Source organism: Rutilus rutilus (genome assembly GCF_951802725.1).
Source record: "Rutilus rutilus genome assembly, chromosome: 24".
NCBI lineage: Eukaryota > Metazoa > Chordata > Actinopteri > Cypriniformes > Leuciscidae > Rutilus > Rutilus rutilus.
The window spans coordinates 4822492-4849052 of record NC_140228.1 but is presented as its reverse complement, the minus strand read 5'-3'; the positions used below and the strand labels follow the sequence as shown (position 1 = coordinate 4849052).

General features: G+C 44.2%; 1 protein-coding gene and 1 gene segment (V, D, J or C); both read left to right on the top strand.

The window, feature by feature from the left end:
- The window catches only part of LOC311284461 (Ig kappa chain V-III region MOPC 63-like), a 945935-nt gene that overhangs the window by 270278 nt on the left and 649096 nt on the right, over positions 1 to 26561 (top strand).
- The window catches only part of LOC311283846 (basement membrane-specific heparan sulfate proteoglycan core protein-like), a 29272-nt gene continuing 12475 nt past the window's right edge, over positions 9765 to 26561 (top strand). Inside the window, exon 1 of one of the 3 annotated variants that reach the window (XM_084398580.1) lies at positions 9765 to 10079. The gene's annotated coding sequence lies outside the window, so the exon portion shown is untranslated. The remainder of the gene's footprint in view (positions 10080 to 26561) is intronic. The other 2 variants (XM_084398581.1, XM_084398582.1) reach the window with 2 other exon arrangements.

The window sequence follows — 26561 nt, the reverse complement described above, 5'->3', positions numbered from 1 at the left end:
CAGTTCTATTCCGAGAAAGGAAATCGACTGCCGGGGCGAGAGCGAGCTCTTTGTCCAGTTGACCGCTAGACCCAAAACCTCCAGGTGGTCGAGTAGCGCTGTTCTGTGAGACACAAGTTCTGTCTCTGACTGCGCTAGAACGAGCCAATCGTCCAAGTAGTTCAGTATTCGCATTCCCTGACTCCTCAGGGGAGCGAGAGCCGTGTCCATGCATTTCGTAAATGTACGGGGTGCTAAAGACAGGCCGAACGGCAGGACTGTGTATTGATAAGCTCGACCGTCGAAGGCGAATCTCAAAAATGGCCTGTGACGGGGAGTTATCTGGATCTGGAAATAAGCGTCCTTCAGATCGAGAGAGATAAACCAGTCTCCTGGGCGAATTTGCGCGAGGATCTGTCTGGTTGTAATCATCCTGAACGGCCGTCTCATGAGGGCTTTGTTCAGATGTCTCAGATCTAAAATAGGTCTTAATGCTCCGTCCTTCTTGGGAACGAGGAAGTAACGGCTGTAAAAGCCTGACTCGCTCAGAGAAGGATGCACCTGTTCTATGGCCCCTTTTCGCAGCAGCTTTGTTATCTCTGCTTGAAGCAGATGTGCTGTTTCCAAACTCACTTTCGTTTCCGTCTGCGCTAGAAAGCGCGGAGGGCGACGAGCAAATTGGAGCGAATAACCGTGTCTTATGGTGTTGAGCACCCATTCTGACGCGCCCTGAATAGCCTCCCATGCTTTTGCATGCATAGCTAGGGGTCGAATGGTCTCTGGGTTCAGATCGCCGCGTTGCGCGGGATGGGGAACCTGTATCAGAGAAGACGGGGCGGCGCGCGCGCCGCCGATGCTCGGACACGAGGGCAGAAGAACAGGGCTGGCCGACTGTGCAGAATTTAGTAGCTCGATCTTGGACGATGGAGCGTGAACTGCTGTCAAACAACCCAGGCGCGAGGGCGGCGTGGGGATTATGGTGTCTGAAAGTGGGCGCGCGTGCTCGTGAGCTGGCGCGGAATATGCACTTATGACACGGCCAGTGTTTGGGGGCTTTATGAGGTTTGCAACCTGTCTGGCAGAGCGGGCAGTGGGCAGGTGTGAGCACAGGGCTGTGGGCACATTTCCTACACTTGATGCTCGAGCGGAAAGTTTCCGCTTTAAGAGATAGCGCTCTGGACGCGTTGCCATGGGAACCTGGTCTGTGTGAGGCAGTGAGCACACGGGAGTGGGCACTTTTTCTACACTTAAAACCCCTGCGGCTTGAGCCGTAGCAATTTGAGGTAACTGAGTGACAGAGCGAGCAGCGAGTAGTTGTGAGCACGGAAGTGTGGGCACTTTTACTACATTTAGTGCTCGAGCGGTGTGAGGCCGCTTTATGAGAGAGCGCTCTGGGCGCGTTACCATGGGGATTGCACTTGTGTGAAGCAGTGAGCACATGGGTGTGGGCACATTTTCTACACTTAAAGCACTTATACTCTTTTTGAGATTTATCTGGGTCGCCGTGAAAACGGCGTTTGTGTGCAGGCGAGCGAGTGTAATTACTGGCTCGTTGGCTGCGGTGTGTGCTGCTGCAGTAGCCTGAACATAGGGGACTGACAGAGCTGTGCGTTTTGATGGCGGTCCGGCCGTAGCGGGACTCAACCATCTTTTCCTCCTTGCGGATGCTAGGAGGACTTCGCGGGCTCGGGCTTCAACGCGATCTTGGACCGCGGGCCCCGTGGGGGCGGCGGTCTGTGACGGCTGGTCGAGCGCGACCTGGGGCGATTGCCCTGGCGCCGCTGCGAAGCGTTGGGGGGCCTGGAAGAGCGCTGGTTAGAGCTGCGCACAGGAGGCTGAGTTTGAGGGCGGCCTGTGGCTGAGCTCGAACGGCGGGGCAGGAAGAGGTCCATCGCCTGCGACGCCTTCTGTACCTCAGAGAACCGATCCACAATTCCGCTGACCGCAGGGCCAAAGAGGCCGGTAGGCGAGAGTGGTGCGTTCAGAAACACAGCGCGCTCTGACTCACTCATGTCCGCGAGCGTCAACCATAGATGTCTGTCGATGACGGTGAGCGCGGCCATGGATCTGCCGATGGCTTGAGCAGCGGTCTTGGTAGCGCGCAGCGCGAGATCCGTAGCGCTGCGGAGATCGGTAAAGGCAGACTGATCCGAGCCCTTCTCGTCCAGTTCACGGAGGAGGTCGGCTTGAAGGATCTGAAGAATAGCCATTGAGTGCAGGGCGGAAGCAGCCTGGCCGGAGGCGGCGAAAGCGCGGCCGGCGAGAGCTGAGGTGGTCCTGCAGGCTTTAGACGGCAGGGCAGACTTTGAGCGCCATCTAGCAGACGGCGGGCAAAGGTGCGTTGCCACAGCATCCTCAACGGCGGGGATGCCGTTATAGCCGTTCTCGGCGGCTCCGTCCACCTGGGAGAGAGCCGAGGAGACTGGCGAGCGGAGTCTGGTGGAGAACGGAGCGTTCCAGGACTTAGAGAGCTCGGCGTGGAGCTCAGGCAGGAAGGGTGCTGACCTAGAGGCAGGCGCAGGGCGGCGGCTAGGCAGAAAAAACCCGTCAAGGCGATTGGGCTCCGGCTCCTTAGGTGGAGACCAATCCAGTCCCATTCTCTCGACCGCTAAAGTGAGGAGGCGGAGAAGCTCTGCGTCAACACTAGCGCGGGTTCGAGAAGACTCCATAGTAGAGGGGGCGGAGCGGTGAGAGCCCGACCACTCCTCGCTGTCAGACGCGAGCAGAGAGCAGCTGTCAGCGGCATCATCTGCATCATCCCCCAGGGCGACGGCAGTGCGGGCAGTGGCCGGCCGCTGCGCGTCGGAGAAGGGTGGGGGGGAAGGAGAGAGCGAGGCTCGCGGGAGAGGTTCCGGCGAGCGCTCAGCTGTAGCGTCCAGTTCCGGCGGCCTTTGAGAGCGACGTTTTTTCTTTCGTGGCCCGGAAGAAGCGGCCGGAGAAGATGGAGTGTCTTCGAATTTAGCGAGTCGAGCCCGTAGGGTCGACATCGGTAAATCTTCACACTGTTCGCAGCCGCCCTCGGAGAGAGCGCGAACAGCGTGGTCAAAACCCAGGCAGAGAGCGCACAGCACGTGGCGGTCTCCGTCGCTGAGCGAGGCTCTGCACGAGCCACAGGATGTGCGAGGCATTTGAAACAACGCCTCGCGCTCTTTTAGATGCAAGTGTGTCGCGGCGGACACACACACACACACAAAACAGAGCAGAAAAGGATATAAGGCCGGATGGCGCAGCAGGCAGGGAAGGCTGAAGGCGGCGAGCGGCCGGCGTCCTCAGGCTGAGATCCTCGGCGTGCTGGTCGCTGGATTCAACGGCGGCTTCCTCGGAGATCAGCGATGCGAAGAGCTTCGCTGAAGAGACAGAAATCAGCGAAGCAGCCTCTGTTCCTTGCTTATATACTCTAAGCCACACCCCTAATGACGGGCTGTGACGCACTAAGCGCGCCAAGCGCGCTCATTGGACGTGACGTCACGCGCAAGGCTCAGCCATAGGCTGCTGCAGTTGCCGCAGAGCAGCCAATGGGCACGCGACTCGCTTGCCCTAGGTCTGCAGGCTGCCGCACTGCGTTGACAAAGTTTAAAAAATTAGGATAATTTTTGGCTTCAGTATCTCGTGAAAGGAGACTTTCCCGCAGCGTAAGCTAGCTTACGCAATACGAGAGAACCTCTCGTAAGAGAACTGCGAGCTGCACTTCTGAGGAAAAAAGTTTTTCCGTGGAGGAGTATCTCTCTGGACTGTTGCTGAGAATGCATCGTAGTGTGGCGAGTGGCACTTTTATTTTACCGGCAACGCCACCCGGGGAATTTCACCCCGAGAATAGAATTTTACTAACTCAATAGTTCAAGCCCCCAAAATACAGAAAGCACACAGGTTTGATTTATGCACTAAGCCAGAGACGTAGTTCTGTTTAAAAAAATTATTTTATTCATACAATTACTACAAACTACTACATACTTTGGTATGTCCTGTATAATGAATACAAATAATTATTGCATTTAAATAATTTTTATCATTAAAAAAAAAATCGTATTTCTGTCTTACAGCAAGCATTTTGTCATGTCCCTGAGGTTCTTCGCTGAATTTGTACTTGGAAAATAATTAATAAAATGTGCACAATGTTTATAATTTTCGGCAATAATGCAAGTATTTATTTGTGTTCTTTGCTTTTGAAAAGAATTTTAAAAAAAAAGAAAAAAAAAGCAAGATATTTGATAAAAAACAACTTATAAAGTTACGTCCCTCAGTCTGAACTCAACCCCATCACGCCAACCATTCTCCGCCCATAATAATTTAGACTCCACCCATATGTGACATCATTCACAGGAAGTTGCATCAGGCCACGTCCACACGAAGCCGGTGCGTTCCCGATCCGATCATTTTTTTTCCTCGTTCTAAAAAAAAAATTCCGTAAACACGGCGTCGTCTCAAGAAATATCTGCGTACACACGAAACCACTGAAACCGACTGAAAACGGTGTAGTATATATGCCAGACCAGTATGGGGCGCTGTAATTCTGCCACAGAGATACACTATACACGGAGAAGAAGACTTTGAGCATGCGCATAACCTTGCGCGCTGTATACGAACCAAGAAGAAGAAGACAAAGATTATCGCTTTTTGCTCACCACAGTTGCAGAGAAGCAATAGATTTTGCTGTAATAAAGCTAGTAGGCTTAGTAGCTTCTGCAGCACGAATACAATCATACAAGTCCGCCATTATTGTTGTTGCTGTTACTCATGACACAGACGACACGTGATGTGATGACATCATCGTTTCACAAAATATACGGATTGGCTGTACACACGAAACCGCAAGGGTGTCGTTTTCAGATTTATCCACTTTGGGACCCGGTTTCAAAAAATAGCGGTTTCAGTCTCCCAAAACGCCGGATCCGTGTGGACGAAACGCCAATACGATAAAAAATGTATACGTATACAGCGAAACGCGTCTCCGTGTGGACGGGCCCTCATTCAGCTCTCTTCAACAGCATGGTGCAGAAGAAGATGAGTGATATCACACTTTTTATTCATTTTTTGAGGTGTATTATAGTCAGGGAGGTTACTGTCAAGCTTAACAACTCAACCCCATCACATACAATTAAGATGGAAAATGATGACTTTTCAAAATTTTATTTTAATCCATAAAAATCTAAAATATACTTATTTCATTGGCTGCCATGTGGCCCACTCTTCTATACCACATTAAGAGCAGTGGCCATTTTGAGCAAAAAACTCAACCCAATCACACTCAACCCCGTCACATATGTCATTGTTTCGGGGTTGTAAACTTTGTGACAGGGTTGAGTTATTCATTTAATTTAATCAATGATTTCAGTTTAGAAATTTAATTTCAGTAAATATATTATTACCAAAATCATAGCTAATAAGTTGAGAGTAGAAAATTAGTTTAGAGCATGTACCATACCATACCATCTTCTTCCGCTTATCCAGGGCCGGGTCGCGGGGGTAGCAGTCTAAGCAGAGATGCCCAGACTTCCCTCTCCCTAGACACTTCCTCCACCTCTTCCGGGGGGACACCGAGGCATTCCTAGGCCAGCCGGGAGACTCCTCCCAGTGGGACGCGCCGGGAACACCTTCTCGGGAAGGCGTCCAGAAGGCACCCGGAACAGATGCCCGAGCCACCTCAGCTGGCCCCTCTCGATGTGGAGGAGCAGCGGCTCTACTCTGAGCTCCTCCCGAGTGACCGAGCTTCTCACCCTATCTCTAAGGGATCGCCCAGCCACCCTGCGGAGAAAGCTCATTTCGACCGCCTGTATCCGGGATCTTGTCCTTTCAGTCATGACCCAAAGCTCATGACCATAGGTGAGAGTAGGTACGTAGATTGACCGTTAAATCGAGAGCTTCGGCTTCGCCTCACGACAACATCATCCGCAAAGAGCAGAGACGAAATCGTGTTGTCCCCAAACCTGACACCCTCCGGCCCCTGACTGCGCCTAGAAATTCTGTCCATAAAAATTATGAACAGAACCGGCGACAAAGGGCAGCCCTGCCGGAGTCCAACATGCACCGGGAAGAAATCTGACTTACTGCCGGCAATGCAAACCAAGCTCCTGCTCCGGTCGTACAGGGACCGGACAGCCCTTAGCAAAGGGCCCCGGACCCCATACTCCCGGAGCATCCTCCACAGGAGGGAGACAGTCGAATGCCTTCTCCAAATCCACAAAGCACATGTGGACTGGTTGGGCAAACTCCCATGAACTCTCCAGCACCCTGTAGAGGGTATAGAGCTGGTCCAGTGTTCCACGACCGGGACGAAAACCACACTGTTCCTCCTGAATCCGAGGTTCTACTATCGGCCGTATTCTCCTCTCCAGTACCCTGGCATAGACTTTCCCAGGGAGGCTGAGAAGTGTGATCCCCCTGTAGTTGGAACACTACAGCACCCTCCGGTCCCCCTTCTTAAAAAGAGGGACCACCACCTCGGTCTGCCATTCCAAAGGTACTGTCCCCGACCGCCACGCGATGCTGCAGAGGCGTGTCAGCCAAGACAGCTCCACAACATCCAGAGACTTGAGGTACTCGGGGCGGATCTCATCCACCCCTGGTGCCTTGTCACAGAGGAGTTTCTTGACTACCTTTGGTGATGGACGGGTCCACCTCTGAGCCCTCAGCCTCTGCTTCCTCAATGGAAGACGTGGCGGTGGGATTGAGGAGATCCTCAAAGTATTCCTTCCACCGTCCAACATCCTGGATGTTGAGGTCAACAGCTGCCCACCTCCACTGTAGACAGCGTTGGTAGGGCACTGCTTCCCTCTCCTGAGGCGCCGGATAGTTTGCCAGAATCTCTACGAGGCCAGCTGGAAGAGATCGGCCTTCCAATCTGCCGTTATCTGCTGCAGTTTTGTTTTATGTTCCAGCACTGAGGAATGTTTTAGACACTAGTAAATGTACCTATTGTGCCCATTTGATAAAAGGATGTTTCCTTTTTGATAAAAGGCTGGATCTATTTTTGTTTTTTCTTACCAAAAATATTTGAAAGTTACTAACGACCGTACTGTCTGCAGTAGTTTTCTTTGTTTAAATTCTCACTGCAGTTCAGATAATAAAGTAAAACGAAAAAAACTAAATATGACTGTCTTTATTACATGGTTGCCAAAAATAAAATAGTGTTTTGTTTGAGTCTCCAAGAGGGATTTTCGTATTAAACAAATACAAATTAAAAGTAGGCCAATGTGTCCTTTCAACCCTGTAACAGTATTCAACCCCATCACAGTATTCTCAACCCTGTCACATTAATATCTTTGGAAAATAAAATAAGGAAGACAAGGCATTTCTTGCTGATTACCACCCGACATGTTAAGGGCTAACACAGTAAAATTGTGGTTTTAGTGAAACATCTAAATTACATTTTTTCTTACTAAAATAAAGAGACCACGGACAAATAATTTGGATATCTGTAACTTCCATCACATACAAATGTGAAAATTATCATAAATGTTCCATTTGAAGTCATTGAATTGGTATGAGGGACACATGAGCAGTAGGTAGATGTTTGCTTTATAACAAGTTTTGTGTAAAATCCTGTTTAAACTAATTCAATTTTGTCCGTTACGGGGTTGAGAATAAAAGGTATACAAATCTGAAAAAAACTGAAAATAATAAAAAGTCTTTCATGCCTGAGATGGGAAAATATGATTTTTTGAAGGTTTGATATGTGCCTAATAATGTGGGATATTTAGAAATGTAATCATATGTAGTTCAAAAATGAAAAAAGTCCAAGTTGAAATATTACCGAATCCCAGGAATGACCCAAGTGCTGAGGCCTTACCAGTGGAGTGACAGGGTCAAGAGGCCTTACCAGTGGAGTGACAGGGTCAAGAGGTGTGGGATATCAGATTGGTATCTGTAGATAAAAGGCTGTGGATTTGCATAAAATGACTTTATTTTGTGTATTTGTATTTTATGTTTGTTGCTGTTTTTAAACGACTCGCTACCGTGTGCCTAACTGTGAAGAAACAAATGATCAATAAACTGTTGGACAGATATAGGACTAGGATTTGTGCGCTCGACTTTTCTTCGCTTTGTGCCGTGAACTTTTAAATGCGCACTTGTGCAGCGCAGCGCAGCACACTGTGACTCCACGTTGCTTTGAGCACATCATTCTGCACCCGCGATGCGCTTTGTGCGCTCTGTTTTGAAGCGTTTCATATTATCATGTTTTTTCCTATATTTTTTATACCTAGCCTGTAGCCTACAATACATTTAAAATAAGCATAATTTAATTGTATATTATATTGTATGCACTAAAGCTAGTGAAAACTTATCTCAGGTCCACAATGTCAGATGACAGATTAAGCAATTTAGGTGTTCTAAGTATTGAGTCAAGGGCAAAGGCCTTAAATCTAGATGAACTTGCTGATCTTTTGTGCAAAAAAACACAAAAATCGTAGAATACAGTTAATGTGACTGATTCTGAATATGTAATGCAAATGTAAAAAATATAATGGAAATGCAAATACATTGTTGAATGATTGTAAACATGGTATTTTGCCTGTTAATGCCTACAGTGCAGTGCAGAAAATGATATGACAACAATAAGGTCTAAATATAACTGGCCCCTCTAACAGTACAACTGGCCCCAGCTTGGCCCCCCCAGTTGAAATGGTCTAGAACCGCCACTGACACACACGCACACACACGCACACACACGCGCACACACACACACACGCACACACACAGGCACACACACAGGCACACACACACGCACACGCACACACACGTAAAAACTCAAAATAAACAAAAGGGGAAAGACACAGCACACACGAGGAGACGACGCCACCACCAGGGACACCGACACCACCACCGCCGGCCCTCAGCACTATGGGAGAAAGAACATTCAATTATTGGGCAGGGAAAATAAATCACTAAACCAAAAATAAATGAACAACTCACTCTAAAGCAATCTAGGCAGCAAGGAGGACGCAATAGCTGCCTAGAGCTTAACTAAAAAAAAAAAACCCAAATTAACAATAAATCATAAAGTTTCAACAAGAATAAATCTTTTATCAAATTAAATCAAACAAAAGAAATATGGATTAATCAAAAATCACTTAATTATAAGCTAACAGATAAACCCATAAAAAAGTAACCAAAAAAATAGGCAATCATTTAAAGAAATAAATAGAAGTCTTTATCAAAACTTTAACAAAAGAATATTAATAAAAAAAGACTTAATCATAATTTGACAAATAAACCCATAAACATAGACCCCAATCTCCACACACACACAATTTAATAAGCACGGGCAAGCCAAAGAGAGGCAAAGCTATCGTCCGTGTCACAATAAGTCACTCGCAGCTCTGTCAGACACCCAGTTGGGCAACAAATCCTGGCGCTGAAATGCGCATGGAGGCGTTCAAAGCCTGGGGTGAGCTCATATACAACGCGATAAATAGTCTATGGTGAAAACAGACATCAATTGAACTTGAGACAAAACAGCAGCGTGGCAGCAAGAGGAGGGCTAGTGCAAATACCAGCGCGAGCGAAGCAGTTTCCCGCCCTGATGTACACAAACAAAATTCAGTAACAGTTTATGATTAAAAAAAATACACACGCGATGCAAACTGATATAGCCTACATACATACCCCTCAAGAAGCCTCACACCAATGCACCAAAAGTGCTGATAGTACAGCTACACGGAGCCTACAATAAAATGACCGATTAAATAAACAGTCAGGAAAATATCCAGAGAGGAGAAAAGATGAACAACCTACCAGCAGCAAAACTCAACCAGGTTCCGTTACAGGAAGGATCAGGTTTGTGACAGGGAGACACTACACACTGTAATGCCCATCCGAACACAAACGAGGCCTATAGATAACACAAATGAACCACACTGCATTCCCTGTCGTTTAGCTGTGACTGACAATCCAGAGCGGAAATGTGCATTTGGCAACAAGGAGTCAGTCGCTAAAGAGGGCAAACACCCCTGCCTATAAAGCATGCAGTTTCGTCCTGATTGGCCCAGAGGGAATGAGCATGATTAAACCCATTGCAATCAACCTGCTACAGTAGGAGAGCTGCTTGAGGAAGACGCCGCTATTTCTTCATCCACGCACTGCACAAACGGTGGAACATTAAGGTAAAATTGGCAAACTTGCACGGCCATTTAAAAAAGTTGTGAGCACACTTTAAAAAGGAGAGAATTGTTTGTTATGGTTTATCTTGTTCATGTATGCAATGTGTTACAATGTCTGTTAAGCTTGTGTTTAATGTACTAGACCTATGTTCATGTATGCAATGTGTTACAACAGGGACGGGCTGACAATCTGTGCGTTCTGGAAAAGTCCAGAACGGCCGTTAAGGGCAGTCGGCAAAAAAAAAAAAAAAAAAGTCTAATAAAGCAATATGAACAGCCAACAGCAGGGGCACTAATACGATCACTTATATGCTACGTGTAAAAAAAAAAAAAAAAAAAAAAAAAAACTGAGGAAGAAGAGTCGGCCTACTAGCTACTGACATAAAGATAAAGTTAGTTTTATAAGGCTGCACTTTTAAATTTGCTTACATTATATTTGAATAGTTAAATTATAGTAGGCTATCAGTGGTCTGGTCTGGAGTTGCCCGCTAAACACATTCTATAAATAGCCCCAACTGTATCCACTGTAAATCGGGGTTCCAGACTTCGAATAAATGGTATCATTTTGCGACCTTTTCAACTGAACGTTTCAATTTGAACTTTTGCCTCTACAAAATTACCCAACTCTTTTTGATTATACGCTGTCATTTGCATTGTGTATGAGAAACATCAAATGGCAAAGTAAACTATGGAGCTTATAATATGACAAAATTATTTGAATTTGAATTGTGTAAATTTGAATTATTTGCAAGTGTAATCTAACAAAATAGAATTTTAGGTGGTAGTTTAAATAGTTCTGAATTTCATTTTTTTTAAACGAATATTGAACATTTGAAATTTAACAAATTGAAATGTTTTTATGGCTGAATTTTATAGACATGTATTTTCAAACAGCTAGTTTTTTTGTTCTGAATTCTTATATTGCAAATATGCAGTTAAAAAAAATACAGATTCAAGTTTTCAAGATGAACAAATTCAGTTTTCTAAAATTCAATCTCAAAAATTCAGATCTTACAGAAAGTAGGTCACAGGTCATCCACAGGGAAGAGTAAAGGATCTCAGATAAGTCGAACAGAGCATTTTGGCTGCACTGCAGTAGTTTTCTGCCGCAAACCCTTTCAGAACCAAAGGGTCATTTTTGACCCGACATTTTTTTTAACCCATACACCCAGAGGGTCATTTTTGGCCCATCGTTTTTTGAACTAGCTCAGAGTCGCTAATTTATCCAAAAAGAATATAAAACGTACTTCTAGGCATTCTGCAAGCTAATACTAAATAGATTAACAGAAAATACACAATTTTACCAACCGCTGGTTTGCTGAGAAGACGATTTTGTTTGGGTAGGTTTCCAGCTCAACAAAACAGCATGTGGTCAGCCATCTTGTTACTACCACTCTGGCACTTGTGAGTTCAATATTCATCCACTAGGTGTCTCTATGCAGGGGCCAGAAGTGGCACTCTGGGCTTTTGAAGTTAAATTTGACAAAAAAAATTTGGGGTAGCAGCAATTAACAGCGGCCAAATTTGACCCCGTGGGTTCTCCAGGCTCGAGAATCAGTTATTCTCTCGTGCAGGGGCTAATACACTGCATTATGTGAGAAAGCGGTGTTCTTTATAAAAGAAGCACTTCAGAAATAGTTGAAATTGCATTTATTAGGACTCATGGGATATTATAAAAAAAAAAATCCAAACTATAATAGCCTATAATAGCCTAGCCTACATATTTTAAAATTGTATCATATAGGCTATTGCTGCCACAATAACCATTTTAAAAATGGCACGTGCTTTCATCTTTTTCTTTTTTTTCTTTTTGTTCACTGAGGTGGAGCTGCGATGAAATAGTGAACGTTCTTGTAAATACTTTCCAGCATTTCAGTAATAAAAGTGTACATCTTACATACGGTACTAGGTAGGCTAGTGATCAAAAAGGATTTAAACAGTGAATTTTGAATCTCTTTTTGTAAACTCAGAGATGTGGATTCAGACGGCAATTAAATTCCCACATGACCTGTTTGTCAAAAAACGATTTGGCCAGGGATTTTTATGCAGGTTGCGTGAGAAAAAACACTGACATTATGGATTCGGACGGCAATAAAATCACTTACCCCTGTAAATGCACCGTGCGAGCCCATGATAAACAATTAGCGTCCGAATAGGACTTAACTGACAGTAGCCTATGTTTTCACTGGCCTTTGAAAGCGCTCCGCGGACGGCACCGTCTTTTAGAACAACTATGCGCTGTATCGCTGCCATAGTTTGAGCAAACTCCCCACCACAATCATTCCCTTTAAATAGACTATTAGGCCTTTAATGGTTCGGCAGCTGATGTAGGCTACCTTTGGATAATATAGCCTAATTAAAAATCTAACAACAATCCGTATAATGACAATTTTATTATTTGCATGAAAACACTTGAAATTAGCCTATTGAACACTGTCTGGGTGCATTAAAACTTCAGAATTATATTCGTATAGACCTGCAATTGTGATAAGGTAAAGCTAAGAGTGGTCCAGACCAACCTTCCGAACGTATGACTTACAGAAGGTATACTTAAGAACGTTTCGGGAAACACGTATTAAAGGGATAGTTCACTTTGAAATTAATTTTTGGTATGTTTTAGCTTACCTCAAAGGCATCCAAGATGTAGGTGTCTTTTTTTCCGCAGTAGTTTCAATTTTGATATTTTTAGGTCAAACCGTTCTTGTCTGTCAGTCATATAATGCAGGTCTATGGTCACTGTCTCAAAACAGCATGCACAAAGTCCAAATTAAACAATTCCCCATCGTCCAAATTAAACAATTCCCCATCGTAAGTACACATTGATGGCTTAAGACACGAAACGAGCGGTTTGTGTGAGAAAACGAACAGTATTTATATAGTTTTTGTCCTCTTGTAAACACACACACCCAAATGATCAGAGGACGCGGGTGCTTCGGTCTGCGCAAGCGCCGGAAAGCGACGGAAAAGGTCAGAGGGCGCGGGCGCTTCGATCTGCGCAAGCGCCGGAAATTATCTCTCGCGCGTGTACGTCACTCATTGTTTACACAGAGATTTAAACATCTTTTAGTCCGATGTATGCACCAAGGCACTCTGTTGTTTGCTCTTCATCTGACTCATGTTCTGTTGGCTGGTATGGTTCCTGTACGCTTTCCTAAAAAAATATTGCTTGTCATTACAAAGTCAACACTAAGTAGAGCTACACGAACATGAATCCACACTGTCTATTACTATTATTATTATTATTAGGCTAGTAGTAGTAGTAGTATCATTGACTGCACCCTTATGAGTAGTACACATAGTTTCACATTGGTTTGACTAGCTGCTTAGTATAGGCTACACATATCTTCTCTTCTTATAACATATCTTATATCTCTCTCATGTAAAACCATTCTTACCAAATATATGGTGCAGAAATACATTTTATTGCTCATTTCATGTAATGCCAGCTTTACAAATACAAAGACGTTGTTCACATACCTCCGTTGGATGAGAAAACACCATAGGCACAGCTGATGATGTCAGTACTATGCGATCCTCTCCTTGGTTTATAAAATCATCAGGGGAAAAATGATCGCTGCAGACCCTCCTCAACTTTAGTACGTTTATGGGTGTGTTGATATCCAGCCGAAGAGCGATCAACCAGAACTTCAAGAGGGAAGGATTATAAATTGGGAATTCGTGAAAACTCACCACTCCCGGATGAGTTCGCGCGAGCATACGAAATTGTTTTCTTTTACGTCGGTTTAAACATCCTGGATAAGCGCAAATTAGAACCATTTCGATTAGCCGTCTTACCTACAATCTCTGTTCTGTGTAAACAATGAGTGACGTACACGCGCGAGAGATAATTTCCGGCGCTTGCGCAGATCGAAGCGCCCGCGCCCTCTGACCTTTTCCGGCGCTTTCCGGCGCTTGTGCAGACCGAAGCACCCGCGTCCTCTGATCATTTGGGTGTGTGTGTTTACAAGAGGACAAAAACTATATAAATACTGTTCGTTTTCTCACACAAACCGCTCGTTTCGTGTCTTAAGCCATCAATGTGTACTTACGATGGGGAATTGTTTAATTTGGACGATGGGGAATTGTTTAATTTGGACTTTGTGCATGCTGTTTTGAGACAGTGACCATAGACCTGCATTATATGACTGACAGACAAGAACGGTTTGACCTAAAAATATCAAAATTGAAACTACTCCGGAAAAAAAGACACCTACATCTTGGATGCCTTTGAGGTAAGCTAAAACATACCAAAAATTAATTTCAAAGTGAACTATCCCTTTAACGATAAGGTACAGCTTAAAGTGTAACTTAAGAACGACGTAGCGTTAAGAAGGTTTCGGGAAACCCAGGGTTTTTGCACACAAAAACAATTGGTTTCACCAACCACTCAAAACCAAAACAAATACTGTTCCAACCAATCACCGACAGGGGGAGGGTGTTGTGAGGTTTTGAGCCAGCTTCTTCTTCAGCTCCGACTTCGCGTGCAGCCTTGCACGAGCACAAAACCTCACAACACCCACCCCCTGTCGGTGATTGGTTAGAACACTATCCCCCGGTTTCACAGACGAGGTTTAAGTCTAGTCTCAGACTAAACTGCATGTTTGAGCTGTTTTAACTGAAAGCAACTCGCACTGATATATCTTAAAATATGTCAGTGCTATTGTTTTGTCTCAAGATGCACACCATGTTTTGTTCTAAGGCACGTTCATAAAAGCTTCTTAAATGTCCTAACTGAACTTACTTTGGCCTAATCCTGGCTTAATCTAAACCCTGTCTGTGAAACCAGGCCTATATGTTTTGGTTTTGAGTGGTTGGTGAAACCAATTGTTTTTGTGTGCAGATCTCAGAGCCTAGGCTGCCTACAGAGACGTGTTTTTTTGACGGCATGCTTATGGGGCGGGCAGCTAGCGGATCGTTAGGAAAGATTAGATGAATGTGATCTTTTTGGGGGGGGGGGGGGGGGGGGGGGGGGGGGGGGGCCTGAAATCACTGATAGAACCTTTAAGAGGCTAAAAGCCTGTGGAGGGCGTTCCTGTTCCTGCAATGATCGGTTCTGGTGGATTTTGATCACCTCAAACGAGCCTAATAATTTTGATGACACCATCTGAACTTCAGCTTCTCATCAGATTTTCTGTCCAATCAAATGCTCTCTAGAATCTAAAATGTCCCGCCCCCTACATTATAAACAGATGCTGAAATCAGTCACTTGTTCACACATTTACTATTTTCTTTATGGTGAAAGGCACAGTATAAACAGTATATTTTTAGGCCATATTAGTAAGTTTTTTAGGCCAATTTTTTTTTTGTCACATTCAGCAAACATCTCCTCACTATCCGCTAGCTTCCTGTCCCCTGAACACACTGTAAAAAAAACGCGGTCTCTGTAGACAGCCCAGGCTCCACAAACGGCAACAAAAACAAACTGGCCCAGCCTGGACCACGAAACATAACAAACAGTGTTCCAGCCAATAACCGACAAGAATGATCTGGGGGTGGGAGTTGGGGGGTTAGTGCACGTGCACATGCAGGGGGGTGTGGGGAGTGGAGGAGAGAGAAGCATGAAGAGGGAAGTTAGCTAGAGGAGAGATGTCCTAGACAATGACAACGACTAATGTTAAAAATGTATATTCTTGAGAATTTTGACATGGCCAACACACGACCACAGAGATGACATTCCGATGAACAAATAACAAAGAAGAGGGAGAAGGAGAAGGAACGCGCGAAGTCCCAAATTTACATCGGAAAAGCGTTCAAAAGGTGACGAGAACTCCGCCGACAGAAGGGCTTCCAATCCGACGTTCAGGTGTCTCTGTTTTTGCTGGACAGGTTAAATCCAGTTTGGTTTTTCTAAATGGTTCATGACTGTTTCAGGAAGCACGGAAGGGAGGGGGAGGGGACGGGATGAGGAAGAGGGAGGGTCGAGCTAGCCTTTGTTTTGTTTGACAATTCTTTGAATGTCAACAAGAAGTAAGTTCACCCAACATTGCTTAGAGCACCTTTAATTTAGCAGTTGATCATGTGACACACTGAACATTCTAATCACACCGGTGTGATCATACGCTTTAAAGGGTTAATTATCAAATGTAAAAAATATAATTTTTGGTTATTTGGAAGCTGCATTCAAATCCATTTTCCCCCTCGGTTTGAATGTGCATGCTATTTGTATTTTACAATGAAGAGAGAAAACCATGAAACATGGTTCCAAATCGGTGCGGCTGGTGGAGTTTCCTGTTATTGTCAATGAGTGCCTAAAACAACATCAAGAGGAAAACCAGTGAGCTGTTATGAAACTCGGGTGTGCAGTCATACAACAAACGGCGCAGATCTGCCTCTACTAAATCCAAGTTATCTGCCCAGTTATCTGAGTGTGTGCATTCATGTGGAGACGGAAAGAGGAAATTAAAACTGTTTCCAAGAATTTCTGTTTGGACGATTGTCTGAAGAGCAGAGAAGAAATCAAGCAATTCAGATTGCCAAAGATCTGGCTGCTCTTAAGGTAGTTTCCATCTGACACAGAGGGACAGCAACAGTTGTGAGGTCTTGCAATCCATTCCAGAGCAAGACATTGACACCAAAGGGCTCTAGGGCTCCAATGGTGAATGCAGACAGACCCTCTCAGTTTCAAGACTCTCTGTAGCCTACTCTGTAAAGGGCAAATCATAGTAGACGTGCTATGGCGTCAAATGGTGGACAAAACAGCGCAAGCGCATAAACAGCGTGCAAGTGAATTGCAACAGTGTGAGCAACGTGACAAAGCTCGCACGTGAAATGTAAACATGCAGAACTCTCAAATCCCAAACTGGAGCACAAAAAATATGATTGTGCGCACAAATTAACAAGTCGCAAGCAGAAATAACAGCCGCGAGTCCTGACAGGTTCTACACGCGCGCGCAGATTTGAACACACGCGCAGCTGAAATCTTTACGCATACGAGTCAGTTTTAACACTTTAAAGGGGTGGTTGATTGCTATTTCACTTTTTTCATTTTAAATACTGTGTAATGTTGCTGTTGGTGCATGAACAGTATCTGCAAAGTTGCTGTGCTGAAAGTTCAACGTAAGCGGATATATTGTCTTTTAAAAATCAGGAAGTTTAATGCCTACAAAAACGACTCGAATGGGACTACAACGAGATACTTCCCGGGTTTTATACGTAACTAACCCATACATTTACATCAACCCTCCCTCCGGAACATGTTCTGCTGTCGAAGAGGAGGAGTTATAGTGGAGAGCTGTTGTCAGGTCTTCTGTGTTCAGGCTTCCTACTGTTACCAAGGGGGCTGGTTCCTTTAAGACGGGGGAAGAACAAAAATAATAACTACAATGTACTCACAAAAAATAAGCAGATTTATTGACAAATAAACCAATAGGACAATACATGTGTCAAATCAAAGAAAAGAAAATACATTATAGAAAAAAACTCATTCCCCCTCGAAGGATATTAATGACCAGCCAACCTCCTATGAACCCCAATACAGTCCCAATTTTGTCACACAAAACAACTCAAAATAAACACAGTAAATGACACAAACAAAAATCATATTAAATGAAAGGAAACCATACTCAAACCAACACAAAGAAAGAAATTCCACTACAAACTTAAATCTCATGCAAATAAATAGTTAATGTGTTTTAAAGCATCAGTATGGTACAGAGAGTACAAGAGTTGGCTGGCAACACGAGGCTGGGAAGTGACATACAAACAAGAAAAAAAATAGAAAAGGAAAACACCCCACTAGCCAGTACGAGTCACAACATCCATACACATTGCGCTGGAGGCATACAGCGCGCACATATCGGTACTGGCTAGATGGGGAAATCAAAACCAAAACAAGCTCAAAAGGAACAGCGATCAACTAAACCTAATACAAAAAAACAAAAACATGATTAGCAATACAAATCAGCAATACACAAAAAGATAACCACAAAACGTATTTATTTAATCTCAGTAGAAAATAAAATCAAGACACATTCAAACACTGTATAAAAACCCTCAAATTACCTGCAACACAGCCACTAATCCTGGACTAACTTCCAAGATAGAACCGGGCGTGACCAACGGCCTACAAATCCACCTGTTTGGCGTCTATATTAAAAACAATTCCCTAATTAAGTAAAAGTCTTCATAAATATGAAACAAAACAATCACTATTTATTTAGCCTACCTGCTCACCAAACCGTTCATGCACAAACCAACATGGACCTGTCACCGGACCGCACAATGTTTGTGTCTGCATTAAAAACATTAATTTAGTGGAAAAAAGCTTTGTAAATATAAAACAAAAGTGTCAACATTTGCTTGGCCCACCTTCTCAACCAGACCACGTCTGTGCACCAACACCAAAGGAAAGGCTACCAAACAGCACAATTCCACACAACAGATTGGACTTCCTCTCTAGGCCTCCCTAGAGGTGCCTGCTTAAATACCCTCTACCTAATTGGCCACGCCCTCCACTAATTGCCACCTCACCGGCTACATTCTTCCCCCTAGAAATTAATCGGCGACCCGCCGATACACAAAAAGAAGCATTCTCATCACCATAATAAACAGCATATCAAATCTGTCTCTGGGACTACAGCTCCTCCCCAACTACTGGTGCAACGGCAGCCCGAGGCAATCTATAAGGGTTTGAATGCTGACCCGCTGTACTCCTCCTAGAACGCCTCAGCTCTAAGGGTTGAGCCTCTGATACAGGGGAACTCTCCAAAGTACTATACTCACCTGTCCTAGGTGGTGACACATCACAATCAGTTTGCAATAATACACATGATGCCGAATCGCTATCTGAATCGGTGGTAGACCCACTATTCGAGCCAACTGCTTCAGACACAGTAGAGTCTACGTCACCTAAGACAGGGTCAATAAACGCCTTACGCATTTCCATCCGATGAACCTGCTTCACAGGCCCTGCCTGAAACACAGGAGCAACAGAATACACAACGCCCTGCTCTCCTGGTTCACGTACCACCTTATAGAGACATGAATCATACACATCCTGAATTTTATGTCGTCCACGATGATGGCTTTTGAGATAGACCAACTCGCCTTCTCCAAAACGCGTATCATTTACTCTACCCTCCTCACGTCTGTTACGACGGGCAACCTTTTCTCTCAGCCTCTCCTGTACCTCCCCATATGCTGCCTGAAGCCTACCTTGATGTTCCACAATCCACTGATCAGGTGTCTCTGCAGTCTCTTCCCACTGATTATTTAACAAGAAATCAACTGGTAATTTGGGTTCACATCCAAACATCAAAAAATACGGGCTCATACCTGTGGAGTAATGCACTGTAGTGTTGTAAGCATAAACAAGCTGTGGCAGATGTTGAGGCCACCGCCTCTTTTTCTCTGGGGCCAAAGTCCGCAATAAATCATGGAGAGTACGATTAAAACGTTCGCACTGCCCATTACCCTGTGGATGGTACGGGGTAGTGCGACTCTTCTGTACACCATAAAACTTACATAACTGGCTAATAAGGTTACTTTCAAAATTTCGTCCTTGGTCTGAATGCAGACGACATGGGACCCCAAACAAATGGAACCAATGCTGGACCAACACCTCCGCTACAGTACTCGCCCGCTGATCCCGAGTAGGGATGGCCTGAGTGAACTTAGAAAAAACATCAGTGAGCACCAACACATTCTCCCTCCCATCACTTGCAGGTTCCAACACTGTAAAATCAACAGCCAAAATTTCATGAGGCCGGGATGCTTGTAGTGTTCCCATAAACGACCTCACCTTTGGCTGAACCGCTTTAGCTAGAATGCACCGCTGACACTCCCGACACCACTGTTCCACATCTCTCACCATCCCTGGCCAATAACAACGACGCTTCACTAATTCTACCGTTCGGTCCTTTCCTTGATGCCCATGACTGTCATGCAAACTACAAAACACCTTCCTTTGAAGTTTTTGAGGTAACAATAACTGATATATCTCTCGATGACCATCAGGTGTGTATGCTAAGCGATAGAGGCACCCATCCTTCTCACACAATCGGTCCCACTGCCTAGCCAGCTCCTTTACAGCTCGATCCCTACCGGTCAACTCTGAAGAACGCAAGACACTCCCTGCCTCCCAGGCCTTGGCAATAGGTCCAATGACTGGGTCTGCCTTCTGCAAATGAGAAAGATCTACCTGTGAACATCCAGGCAATGCAGCAACTTCACTGGCACTCACAACTACCCGCTCTGGAGAGCTTCCCCTCACCTGCTGCTGTAACACTTGGGGAAGTTCTGTTCCTGGAAAAACATTGTTCATGGCCTGCCGAGACAGTGCATCAGCATTTCGATTCACCCTTCCCGGGCGGTACTTAATCACAAAATTGAAAGATGCCAACTGTGATAACCATCGCTGTTCCAGAGCACCCAACTTTGAGGTCTGCAGGTGACAGAGAGGATTATTGTCAGTATAAATAACAAAGTCATTCCCCAACAAATACTCTCTAAACTTATCACATACAGCCCATTTTAGGGCCAGACACTCCAGTTTCATGGAGCTATAGTTCTCCATATTCCGCTCTGTCCTCCGCAGACCCCTACTGGCATAGGCAATGGGACGAAGCTTACCACCCTGCTCCTGGGATAAAACTGCCCCCAAACCTTGATGGCTTGCGTCTATCTCCAGAACAAACGGCTTACGGAAATCTGCATAAGCGAGCACAGGTGCAGTAACCAGCTTTGTCTTTAATGTTTGGAAACTGTTCTCACACTCTGCATCCCACACAGAAGCTAACGGCAGCCTTGGGGTCTTCCCCTTTCTTGCGGAACCACTCAGTCTTGTTACCAATTCATGCAGAGGCCTGGCTAGCTTAGCAAATCCATCAATAAACCGGCGATAATAGCTAGCAAAACCTAAAAATGAACGAAGCTCTGCCAAGTGTACTGGACGACTCCATTCTTTTACTGCTGCCACTTTGTCAGGGTCAGTGGACACCCCCTGCTCAGACACTAGGTGCCCCAAATACTTCACCTGCTTCTGAAAAAAACTGCATTTGCTCAATTTAATCTTAAGACCTTCCTGCTGCAATCGCTTAAAGACCTCCTCCAGCCGTAACAAATGCTCCTGTACAGAAGAGGAAAATACAATTATATCATCCAGATACAAAAGCAAAGAAGAGAACCGCTTATCCCCAAACAGCCGTTCCATGAGTCTTTGGAATGTCCCTGGGGCATTACACAGCCCAAAGGGCATGCGGTTAAATTCGAACAACCCAAATGGAGTACAAAAAGCTGTCTTTGCCTTGTCTGCCTCTGATACCTCAACCTGATTGTACCCACTTACTAAATCTAAGGTGGAAAACCACCTTGCCCCAGTCAGAGCATCCAAAGACTCTTCAATTCTCGGCAATGGATAAGCGTCCTTTCTAGTTTTCGAATTCAAGTGACGATAGTCAACACACATCCTAATTGTTCCATCCCGCTTCTGCACCAGGACAATCGGGGACGAGTAAGGACTACTACTCTCCCTTATCACCTTACTGTTCAAAAGCTGTTGAATATGAGACCTTACGGACTCATACTGAGATGGAGGAATTCGTCTATATGGCTGTCTAACTGGTTTATCGTCCTCCAATGGAATCTCATGTTTAATCAGAGCTGTACAACCTATATCGCCCTCAGTGGTGGAAAAAATTACCTGATATTTATTTAATAGCTGCTTTGCCAGCTCTACTTCCTGTTCAGTAAGTCCTTTACAGGAAGGGAGGTCAATGTCACCACTGGACAACTGCTCAGCCACATGAACAGACACCTGAGCACTATACACATTTTCAGGACATATTTGTAATGTAGGCCCTGGGGCAGTAACCACATCCACCATTTGGACGGTACCTATAATACGACGTGGTGCCACCCACACCACCGTACTACCTACATTAACAATGGGTGCATACACTAACCCCCTCTCTGCATATACCAAAGAGGGAGACAACAACAAACCCTCTGGAAGGGCATTTTCCTCTGGCCCCAAAGGTTCTAAGAGAAACTCTATCATAGCACCGGAAACTTGGGGAAAGGTCACCGGAACCATGGTCATGGTACCTGCAGCAACACGAACAGGATTTTTACCCTGAACTCTCACCTTGAAGTCTGAAGAATTTGAGACCGCTTCAATTTTTTGACAACAGCGGAGTGCCTGTTTCCATGCTGGGGTAGCTGCTCGTATTTGGGGCATCTGAAAAAGCTCAGTACCATGTTCATTAAATAAATTAACATAGCACTCCCGAATAATATTCATACCCAACACAGCTGGAATCTTCTCCTTCTGAGCATACATACTAGGGGAACAGGCATCTTTTACAATCAAAATCCCTTTCCTGGGTAACGTTACCCCAAATAAACTGACATCGAGTTCTACATATCCCACACATGGAATATCCATCCCATTTGCAGCTTTCAATGCTAACCATGCACAGTCACGGAGGCCACCTTTCCCCAAATCAGAAAAATAATGGTTAAAATAGCTCTCTGTTACAGTGGTAACCATAGACCCTGTGTCCAGTAAGCACAACACATCAACCGTTCCCATTTTAACAATTAATGTTGGACAAGACCCTACCAAACTAGAAAAAGCTTGAGAATCACTTGAGCCTAATGTCCTCATCTCCAGTGTGTGGCTCTGCACACTGGAGGACTCTAGTTTTCCGCCGATGAGACAGACTCAGCAACTGCCCCCCCACTAGAACCTGAAGCAGGGACAGACCTAGTTTGCATATTTGTTACACAATATCTTGCTATATGACCAGCTTGATCACATTTGATACATATGGGTTGGCCATCAGGTGTTCTACGAAATCTACTAGTCCTAGAAGTTCTGTTAACATTACGTGCAGTCCCTTCTGGAGTACTCAAAGTTTTAAGAATCAAATCCAATTGTGCCTGTTGTCGTAGGACCATATCTTTCAATTCTGCAAATTCAGAACCAACAACTCGATTCTCTTCACATGTAGCAACCGCTTGAGTTTCAAATAAATGAGGAACTACTCTACTTGACCTATTTCTTTGAGGCTGTCCCTCCTCCACCCAACGCATTGCCTCCTTGCGCAAGTCAAGGAGAGTCAAAGAAAAATTCTGCCTCACCAACCGCTTTAGTTCTCGACGAAGGGTATGGTCCTGCACATTTTCACAAAATTGATCTCGCAGAACCACCTGATAATCAGACACAGCATCAGGGTTAGCTTTTCGTACCCTATCCATAAGAGCCATCAATGCATGAGAAAACTCTTGTAAAGATTCCCCCTCCTTCTGCTTTCTATCAAAAAACTGCTGTTGCAGGATAACATAGGGAGAAGAAGAACAATACAGTTCACGCAACACTGCAAATATCTCAGTGGAACTCTCTTTAACTTCCTCGGGCCTAAACTTAATTTCAGTCCGAGCCTCCCCCTCTAAATGATCATAAACAAACATGGCTTTGTCTAATTCAGACATATGTCTCCCTCTAATACAACTTTCCACCTCTTCAATCCAATCCTCCAGAGAAAGAGAACCAGGAGACAATTTACCAGAGAATTTCGAACATTTTCTTTCTCTAGGCACATATATAGCCGGTTCCCGCCGCTGTCCATTTCCTTCTAGGGCTGAACTCGATACAACACTTGCTGCCCCTCCAGCTTGATGAGGCTGTCTTAGTCTTTCATTTTCAATTCGCAGTTGCTCTAACTGCTCTCGTAGTTGCTGCAGCTCCTCTGCCATAGCTGCAGCAAACCAATCCGATGTCAGCAGAAGCAGTCGTCCCACAAGCTGATCGCTGTTCCTCCCTGCCAAAAAAAACAAAAAAAACAACTATCCACTTCCCAGCCTTTAATACCACATAAAAGAAAATGGTTACCCTGCCGTCTACGCCAAAATGTTACCAAGGGGGCTGGTTCCTTTAAGACGGGGGAAGAACAAAAATAATAACTACAATGTACTCACAAAAAATAAGCAGATTTATTGACAAATAAACCAATAGGACAATACATGTGTCAAATCAAAGAAAAGAAAATACATTATAGAAAAAAACTCATTCCCCCTCGAAGGATATTAATGACCAGCCAACCTCCTATGAACCCCAATACAGTCCCAATTTTGTCACACAAAACAACTCAAAATAAACACAGTAAATGACACAAACAAAAATCATATTAAATGAAAGGAAACCATACTCAAACCAACACAAAGAAAGAAATTCCACTACAAACTTAAATCTCATGCAAATAAATAGTTAATGTGTTTTAAAGCATCAGTATGGTACAGAGAGTACAAGAGTTGGCTGGCAACACGAGGCTGGGAAGTGACATACAAACAAGAAAAAAAATAGAAAAGGAAAACACCCCACTAGCCAGTACGAGTCACAACATCCATACACATTGCGCTGGAGGCATACAGCGCGCACATATCGGTACTGGCTAGATGGGGAAATCAAAACCAAAACAAGCTCAAAAGGAACAGCGATCAACTAAACCTAATACAAAAAAACAAAAACATGATTAGCAATACAAATCAGCAATACACAAAAAGATAACCACAAAACGTATTTATTTAATCTCAGTAGAAAATAAAATCAAGACACATTCAAACACTGTATAAAAACCCTCAAATTACCTGCAACACAGCCACTAATCCTGGACTAACTTCCAAGATAGAACCGGGCGTGACCAACGGCCTACAAATCCACCTGTTTGGCGTCTATATTAAAAACAATTCCCTAATTAAGTAAAAGTCTTCATAAATATGAAACAAAACAATCACTATTTATTTAGCCTACCTGCTCACCAAACCGTTCATGCACAAACCAACATGGACCTGTCACCGGACCGCACAATGTTTGTGTCTGCATTAAAAACATTAATTTAGTGGAAAAAAGCTTTGTAAATATAAAACAAAAGTGTCAACATTTGCTTGGCCCACCTTCTCAACCAGACCACGTCTGTGCACCAACACCAAAGGAAAGGCTACCAAACAGCACAATTCCACACAACAGATTGGACTTCCTCTCTAGGCCTCCCTAGAGGTGCCTGCTTAAATACCCTCTACCTAATTGGCCACGCCCTCCACTAATTGCCACCTCACCGGCTACACTACAGACGCTGTAGTTCGTCAACAATGGTTAAAATTTAAGTTTGATTATGTTCCTGACAATTACAATCGTAGTTTAGCTCTCTGTGCTGCGCATTTTACGGAAGACAGCTTCCAGAATCTACACGAGTTCAATGTCGGATTCAACAAGAAACTATTACTCCAACATGAAGCAGTTACAGCTATAAAACCAGAGGCAGCAGTTGTTGGGCCACAACCTGCAAGTAAGATTTAATCATTTTAAATGTATTTGCCTGTATAATTTAAGACGTAATGTTTTAGTTTTATCAAGGATGTAAAAAAATACCAGCGCTGGCTTTAGTATATGACAGATGCGTACAAACATTTTGGATCCGAATTTGTAATATGTAGAAATTTTGTAAACGTATTTTCCATGTTATACTTTATGACGTAATTTTTTGATTTGATCAAGAACGCAAACCAATGCCAAAGCTGTTTGGTTATAGTAGCTAGTTAGTTCGATGTTATTTTGTGTGTATAAGAAACGTGTGCAAACTTCAAAAAATTATCGCAACAGCGAACTTCAGCTGCTGTTATCATGTAAGAAAACGACAAACTGAGTAAACTACCGGTAAGTTTTGTGAATAGTTAAACGGTTGTTCATTCTATCAATAAAACAATATCTTTAAAAAACGGTATTACTCAGTCATGTATTCAGTTATATGAAATGTTTAATCAGGGGGAAACCGTATCTCAAAAGCTAACAAACAGTAGCATTTTCAAGTAACAGTGTATGGAAATTATTTGAGAAAATAATAATAATAAAAAAAAATTACCATTCAGAAACGTTTAGTAAGAGCCGTGTTTGCGGAGGTTCTGCTTGACTCTCTTTATCACCGCTCTCTGGGTCTGATTCTGGCTCAAACTGATGAGGCAATATTGACACCATTACATTTCACCGGGTCCGGAGCACATGCAACTGTTGGGCGTGAAGATTCCGGACGCAGTTTAGCCAATTACAACACACCGGCCGAACTAACCAATCTGAGCTCATTGCCTGTTTCTGAGGGAGTGGTTTCATAGACTAAGGAAGTCAACCGGTCGTTCAAATGACAGAGGAGGAAGCGGCTTACAATAAAGGTGAAATTTATGAAAAATAAGGCGTTTTTTAACAAACGAAACACGAAGACATGTTATATTGCAGCCCATAAACACAATCAAGCAAAGAAAAAAGGCAGTAAACCACCCCTTTAAAGGAGAACTCCGGTCAATTTTAACATTGAGCTCATTTTTTTGTACATTTGGAGTGCTGTCAGTACAGAGAACAACGACAAAAATCGGTGTTGCCTACACCGAGTTATCCTCTTTTTAAAATTTGCACCCTGTTGACTTCAATGGGGCAAGTTTTAAACTTGCTTTTAGGCTCTTAACATCCTTGATGTGTGACAAGTGTGAGTGATTCCT